The sequence below is a fragment of the Molossus molossus genome, unplaced genomic scaffold (assembly GCF_014108415.1).
Source record: "Molossus molossus isolate mMolMol1 unplaced genomic scaffold, mMolMol1.p scaffold_m16_p_9, whole genome shotgun sequence".
NCBI classification, from domain to species: Eukaryota; Metazoa; Chordata; class Mammalia; order Chiroptera; family Molossidae; genus Molossus; species Molossus molossus.
In genome coordinates this window covers 80957500-80966150 of record NW_023425403.1, presented here as the reverse complement: position 1 = coordinate 80966150, position 8651 = coordinate 80957500, and the positions used below count along the sequence as shown (strand labels likewise).

At 35.2% G+C, this 8651-nt stretch overlaps 1 pseudogene; it reads left to right on the top strand.

Annotated features, from left to right (window-relative positions):
* Positions 1-6892: 6892 nt before the first annotated feature.
* Positions 6893-7012, top strand: LOC118623137 (annotated as a pseudogene).
* The last annotated feature ends 1639 nt before the right edge of the window (positions 7013-8651 follow it).

The window sequence follows — 8651 nt, the reverse complement described above, 5'->3', positions numbered from 1 at the left end:
CAGTACACCTAAGTGTTATGGGTGTAGTTCCTGGACAAGGGCACATACCTGGGTTGCAGGTTCGATTCACAGCCCCAGTTGGGGTACATGTGGGAGGCAATCAATCCATGTGTCTCTCTCACATCAATGTTTCTCTCCCTTTTTCTCCCTCTCTCTACCTCCCTTCTTTCCACTGTCTACAAATCAATGTAAAAATATCATCAGGTGAAGATTAACTAAAAAAAAAACCAACTTATTTCAACCTTAACTTCAGCAAATCTGAAATACTTTATACAAGCATAAAGTAGTAGAGAAATAAAACTTTCATGTACAATTTAAATTGTCTCATATAACAATTTAATTAGCCAGTTATTACAGGTTAATTAAATGGCACTTGATGAATGAAAGCATATTTATTTAAATTAACAGCTATTAAATGATTTTATCACACTTTTTACGGTTAATTTTGTCCTAACTATATTTTAAATGATTTAAAATTTTATCTTGTGCCCACTTCCATTTGAAACAATACCCTTAAAAATTAAGAATAAACCATTTTTAAGTCTATTTAATTATTTGCGATCTAAGTTATTATTATTAAATATACAGTAACAATTTACCATAAAACAAAATAGCACAGAGATGTTTAAAATGATCAACAGACAATTAAAGTAAGGTAAAATAAAATTAGGAAGATTCATTTTTCAATAGATCATGCTCACATTTAATACTTTTTAAATGATAAAATCTGTCCAATAAATCTTATATGGTAGCACATTTTCTTATTAACAATAATTTAGCAAACATGTATTAAACACATTTATGTCTGACAAGGTTTTAAAGAGTGTCACTTAAAAGAGAAAACAACTCATTTAATCTTCTAAACAATCCAATGATGTAGATGTTATTGTAATTATCTTAATTTTATTGTATATGGCAACTCAGGAACAGGCAGATTAAAATTTTCTTTGAAAAAGAACTAGTCATTTACAAATACAGGGAAGTCTGGCACTAAATTCTGTACTTTTTTTTTTTTTTTTAAATTGATTTTCAGAGAAAGAGGAAGGGAAAGGAAGAGAACAGAGAGAAACATTGATGTGAGAGCGGATCATCCATCCAGCTGCCTCCTGCACGCCCCTACCGGGGTCAAGCCCCAAACATGGGAATATGCTATGACTGGAATTAAACCAGCAACTTTTTGGTGCACAGGAAGCCACCCAACCGAGTCATACCAGCCAGGGCACCAAATTCTGTACTTTTAAACACCAGGCTATTTTCCCATTCTATGACTAAAATGATTTTTCTGAAAGCTTTTGATGGCAATAGGTACCAAATTCCAGTGAGGAGCTGCAGCCAAGAATGATTGGAGCAACGGCCTTTTACTCACAGACTCAATTTGAACCCTGTCCCAGTAACTCAGGCGGATGGAGCATCATCCCGATGTACCAAGGTTGTGGGTTCAATCCTGCTAAGGGCACATGCAAGGAGAAACCAGCAAATTCATAAATAAGTGAACAGCACTCCGGCTGGTGTGGCTCAGTGGTTGAGCATCAACCCATGCACCAGGAGGTCGTTGGTTGGATTCCTGGTCAGAACAGTGCCCAGATTATGGGCCTGATCCTCAGTGGGGGGCATGCAGGAGGTGACCAATCAATATTCTCTTTCATCAAGGTTTCTCTCTCTCTCTCCCCCTCTCCCTTCCTCTCTCTAAAAAAAATAATAATAATAAGTGAGCGGCAAATCAATGTCTCTCTCTCAAAAGCAATTAATATATATATTTTTTTAATTAAAAGAAGACAATTTGAGATCAGTTGCCACGCACACCAAAAAAGATGTATTTGATGGGAAAAAGTCAGGAAGCAGTTAATACTGATAAACTAGAAAACAGATGTAAGAAGTCAGTAATCAGGACCATGCTTGATTTTAACAAAGATGGGCTAAGAAAAATCAGCTTCATTCATTCTTTTATTTATGATATCTTAGAAAGTGCTGAAAATGTTATCTAAAAAGAAATTCTGAAAGCACTTGGGTTCTTTGATAACTGGAAAATTACTTCCCCAAAGCAAGAAACATTGAGCTAAGAGTCGGCGAGAAACTTCACTGATGAGGTGAAGAAAAGGGTGATTGTGTAATAGGCTGGATAAAAAGAAAGAAATAAGAGTAAGAGTTTCTGCGGATCATTAGAAAGGGAAGTCTAACTTTTTTTTTTTTCCTCCTCTGTGCACAAGTAAGTCAATTTGCGGCTATTTAGGTCTGTTTGTTTCCATTTTTGAACTCTTGCTAAAGACAAAGGATGTTGCTTCTTCACTTTCCTGTCCTATCTAGACAACTTTTTTCAACACAATTCACCATGTCTTGGCTTAAAATCCTGGATACCATCATTAAATTGCTTGGATTCGATTTTAACTCTGCCATTTGCCAGCTGCATGATGTTTTGCAATGGATACTGTAGTCTTGGCTTCTAAGATGAGATAACAATAGCGTATACACTCTAAGTTGGGATAACAAAGAGTATCTCCCTTCTGGAGATTTTTTGAGACTAAAAAATGTTGTAATTTTTAAAGAGTATTAAGCATTTTAAATGTAGTAATTAAATCAATTTTAGTATTTTTAAGTGATTTTAACTTGACAGGTTTATGTATAACTACTTGTTCATTGCTTTGATCATAAAACCAGATTTATTGCACATTATATTGGTGGGACCATTATTTTTCATCACTTACTCAGATCATCCATTAATATCAAGAAATACCTTACTAAATTTGTCAAATTGAATTTAGATTTCTTTGGTGGTCATGGCTTAAGCTGCCAGGTGGCTCAGTTGGTCGAATGTTGTACCATGCACCAAAAGGTGGAAGGTTTAATTCTTGGTCAGGGCACATTGCCCAAGTTGTGGTTTCGATCTCTGGTTGGGTGCATACAGGAGGCAACTGATAGGTGTTTCTCTCATATCAATGCTTTCTTCCTCTCTCTTTCTGTTTTCCTCTTTTTCTAAAAAGCAATAAAAACATATCTTCAGGTGAGGATTAAAAATGTAAGAAGCCACCCCCTAAATGTGGCCAATAGCCCAGCCATTCTGTAGCCCAGTGATAGTATAGTCACTTTTTAATTTTTTTTTTTACTTGTACTGTTATTGGGATTAGAAAAAAAATAAACAGCTCTAAAGTCTAGACTTACCTTTTGAATTATAGTGAACTGTACAGTTAAGTGGGTTCTCTGTGTCTACCACACATAACGAATTCTTGATTTTTTTGTTTGTATGGATTATCTACTTCTTAGATTATTCTAAGCAGATTTTTATTTATTTATTTATTTATATTTTAAATATTTTTACTTATTGACTTCAGAGAGAAAGGAAAAAAGAGGTAGAAATATCCATGAGAGAGAACGTCGATTGGCTGCCTCCTGCATGCCCCCCACTGGGGATCAGGCCCACAACCTGGGCATGTGCCCTGACCGGGAATCAAACCAGCGACCTCTTGGTGCATGGATTGACACTCAACCACTGAGCCACATCGGAGGGGCTAACCAAGTTTTTACTGAAAACAGCCACTTTTCCCTTACCTTGATTGCATCTCGACAATGTAATAAAAAAAATTAACATTTGCCTAAAAGAGATATAAATAATATACATAATTAAGCTAACCAGTGTGTGTTAATAATATTTTCAAGTGTGAGCATTCAGTAATTTTGATAAAAGTAAAAATAAAAACATAGCATTTACACTTACATCCCCTTTGGAAAAGACCTAATAATCATTGATCAGTTATTAGGAACATTGTGATGCCAACTAGTGATTTTCATCGTGGTTGTGTGAGAAACTGGGACTCACTGCCAGATCCCAGAACACAGAACGTCTTGTTTCGTGATTGTCTATTCCGCCCCACTCCTCGTGCCCTGGCTCCCCCGCGCCTGTGGCCAGCTCTGGAGAATATCCTGCACTTGAGCTTCCTCTCTGTTTTGTAAATCCCAGTGAATTTACTGTAGTTTGCATGCGTGCTAATGCTATTTGTTTTGTACGTTGTAAATAAAGTCCTGTTTGGAGACCAAGGAGAAGTAATGGTGGTCATTGCATTTGGCTTATAAATAAATGCACTTAAAATTGTTGTGGTTGAATTATTGTTTGGCTTCTTTAGTATCTAAGTTAATAAATTCAGTGGAATGAGCCCTTTCTCTCCTGAGTTTAGTCTTTCTTCTACATTACATCTCCTCCCTTCCCTCCCCCCCCCCCCCCGGCTAAATAAACAGTATTGTTTAGCCCAAACATGTTTTTCTACTTTGGTATCATTGGTGAGCAGTATTGAGAGAAGAGTATTTTAGATATGGTTGTGTGGGAATGTGATCTGTTGGCAGATTATTCGTAGGCTTGTGCCTGTGAACCTGACTAGGAATGAATCACAGGAGCCCTTTCAACATAGCTATTCCAGATATGGTAGAAGTAATTATTTTGAAATAGTAGTGAAACAAAGAGTAATTTGTTCCCACATAAAATCACTAACACCCACACCCCTGACTTCCACATAATATTTATTCCTGGTCAAAATTTTAGTTAGTGGAGGTATGAAAGCAACCTCCCTTCATATAATAGTTATTTAATGGTGTTCAAGAAACCAGTATTAATGGAATAGTGCACTATTTTAAAATGGGATTTCAACAACAGTTTGAGAGCACTTGAACAAATATGAGTGACCTGATATTTAAATGATCTTTACCCTAGTAGATATTTTCCCAACTTATGCATACACCATGGAACATAAGAAACTTCAAGGGCTTGTCTCAAAGTGGACATGAATTTGCACCTACACATAGACATAACTGGAATGCCCCAGAAATATTAAATTAGCTCCTTTAACTGTGATTCAATTATTTTCCCTAAAGACTCAATCACATTTTTATCTCTATTTTTACTTTTCTGTTTTAGAAGAGAAAGACAAGCACCCTGACATTCTTCATGTCATTAAAGAGTAATTGATGTTGATATTTGGATTTAATAAGGAGATTTTATCTGAATAATAGAACACCTAATAAATGTTAAGTCATATCACTGGATCCCTGTGGTCCTTCGAAGAATATTTTAACAGAATATAATAATAATAGTACATTAAAATCAAATGGAAATAAAATGAGAGGAAATATACTAAAATATTCAATTACAATTACAAAACAAGTAGAATATATAATAAAATATATACAAAAAGTAAAATGTCTCAGAACACTGAATTCAGCATTAACTGTGGATAATGATAATTTAATGGTACTATTTGTGTCTATACCTGGGGAGGGAGGGGAAAGAGAAAACAGCGGTGAAAGGGACACCATGGAATATAATTCAGACACATTTAACAGTGAAGATATCTGCGCATCAAGACGGGTGGGTCTTGAGCCGGTGGAACTGAGTGGAAAGTAAGAAACAATGCAATATACAAAACATTTATTTATACATATAAAACAATGTTGCACATTTTACAAGAAAATATAATCAAAATGATATAGATGAAATACATAAGAATGGCTGCTAGAACTAAGGAATGGAGCATGAACATTGGAATAAAACAAACAAATGATAAATAAAATTCCTCTTTCCCTGACACTGAAAATATAACTTACAAAAATCGCTGAGAAATAAGAGAAGACCTAATTAAAAGGAAACATACAATAAGATTTTATATATATATATATATATAATTTTTAAAAATATGTTTTAATTGATTTTTTTTTAAGGGAGAGAGATAGAAACATTGATCAGCTGTCTCCTGCACGCCCCCTACTGGGGATCGAGCCCAGAAACCCAGGCATGTGTTCTGACAGGGAATCAAACTGGGACCTCTCAGCCCGTGGGACGACACTCAGTCCACTGAGCCACACCAGCTGGGCATGAGATTATGAAGATGTAGATTCACCCAGTGCAGTTCCACTGGAATCTTATATATGAGGTGATAGAATATATGTGGATAACTTATATAACTAAGTCGGGAATATAAAATATATTCTACTTGTAAAATTTTAAATCAAATATATTCTAAAAGCTGATGAAATTTTTCCCAATAGTCTTAATTTAGTATGCATATTTTACTATATCTTATTATTAGGTGATTTATATTTATAGTTAGTAACATTTTTATTCTCTACTGGGTTAGCATCATTACAAAATGCATTTATTTTTGTTCCTTTCAAGGAGTGTTTGTATCTCCCTGTATTTCCAAATTTGTCAGAAAACTCTATCACTAGACTGTTATACAATTTATTTAGGTACCCCGAATTTTTGTTAACTACTGATTTTCTGCTGATTCTTGTTTTGCTTAATATGGAGCTTTTGGTATTTTCCTAAGGCATGTTATGAAGATAGTGGACTGTATTTGCTCCTGAACCATTAGTGCTGTGATAAGGTGAGGTCAGCCAGGAGATGCACAGGCAATCAGGTCTCAGCCGCACCTGTGATATGGGCTCTCCGGAGAGGCTTCAACTTCACATTCCTTATGTAGATTTCAAAGACCTAGGGAATAGTATGAAGTTTGAGTAAATGTTGTCAAATAACAATTCTTATACATTTGATTGCATAACTCCCTCTGTTTCGATATTTAGGGAATATTTAGTAATGTATTTAGTAATATGAAGGTTGTGTTGCTGTTGCTCTTTTCTTTTATATTTTTTTCAATTGATGGAGGATTTTTTGAGGATGCTTAAAAAGTTTAAAAGGTTGCCCTGGCCGGTTTGGCTCAGCAGTTAGAACGTTGGCTCGCGGACCAGAGTCCGGGTTCAGTTCCTGCTAAGGGCACGTACCTTGGTTGCAATTTGTCCCCGGCCCCGGTTGGTGTTGTGTGGGTAGCAACCATTTGGTGTGTCTCTCTCACATTGATGTTTCTCTCTCTCTCTTCCTCCCTCTCTCTCTCCCACTCTATCTGAAGGTAAATGCATCGCTTCTTGGCCTTTTGGCTAAGATCAAGTGTAGTATCTGAAGGCAAATGCAAAAATGTCCTCAGGTGAGGTTTAAAAAAAAAAAAAGGTTAAAAGGTTATTTTTTTAGATACCTCAAAGCAATTTATAAAACTTAGAGTCTGGCTAAATTAATACACAGATATACATAATTTAAAGAATTTCTTTGTTCTTAATCTATTTGTTTATTGTAATCCCAAAAGTAAATATTTGGAGAACAAGTCGTATTGCCCAATGTCATTCTTTGACAGTTCTTTTGGATCTGAGACATTCTAAATAATAAGTTAGCTACCTTTGTTATAAGTGTGGGTCATTCTATTTGCCTCAAAAAGGAATTCATAGCTTTGAAGCAGTAGAAATTGTGATTCCTAGAATAGCAGTAATGACTGATATGTGTAATATCTATTATTATTAAATGAATTTGTAAATGGATAATACTGAAGAGAACTCATAATAGGACAAAAATGAACAATGAAATAGCAAAACAAATATGAAAATATCTAACTATTATAGATCAGGAAGTTTGGCGTTACTTTGTTAAGGAAAGCACAAGACCAGAGACAAACAAGCACTGTATGATTTCACACATATCTGGAAATGAATGAACAACTGAACAACCAGGCAAAATAGAGACAGCTTCATAGAGAGCAAGCAAACAGTTAAGGTAGTGGTGGAGTTTTGGGGGGATGGGATGAAGGAATTGAGCAAAAGAGAGAACTCATAGACATGGACAACAGTGTGGAAATTTTGGTTGGAGGGGGATGGGTGGGGGTGGATGAGGGCATTGAGGGGATAAATGGTGATGGAAAAAAATAAAATAAAATCAATGAAGGATAAGACTTAATGGAAAAGGTACAATAGGCTCCAATAGGAATGATGAGGATAAATAGCTTAATGTATTTGAAATCATTTTGAGCTCTTTGGACACCGCTGTATGATTCAAATATATTGTAAATACTAACAATACATATTTGCAGTCTGCCAGATTGTTAGCAGTGTTGCATCAATGTCAATGTTCCCAAAATATAATTGATTTACCCCCAAAAGTTTAAAAAAGCAACAATACATAGACTACAAATCATGGTTATTGCTTTGCAAAATTGTTATTGCTAAGTGTAACGGTTACTGCATTATCATGGATCTCTAACACTTGACTTTTTTTTTACCCTTAAGACAGTTTCATGCTGACTAACACTCGAAGTGGCTAACACTAACTTGAAGCAGGAGAAGTTTGTGTTTGTCAGATTATAAATATGAAGGCTGGTGGAGTTCCAAAAAATACAATGTATTAGCAGTTTCCTGAAGTAGAGCTTGGTTATTAGGGATATGAAAGGAAGGAAGTGAGCTTGAAGATGACCATGGACCAATGTGAAAAGAACCATCGATAAAATGGCTTAATCATTATCTGAATTGAGAATGTATTTTGCATTAAAACTGATCAATAGTAAAGGGTAAAGGGGGTCAAATACACAGTGATGGAAGGAGAATTAACTTTGGGTGGTAAACACACAATGCAATGTACAGATAATACATCATAGAATGTACACTTGAAACATAATTTTATTAACCAATGTCACCTCTATAAATTTAATAAAAAATAAAATTGAATAAATAATAAAGAAAGCACAAGATCAAAATATTTAATATAGTTAGACCATGTATTCTGAAGTAAACTGCTTTGGTTCAAATCCTGGGACCTACAATTTCCTAACTGTATGATCCTAACTGGGCAAATTACC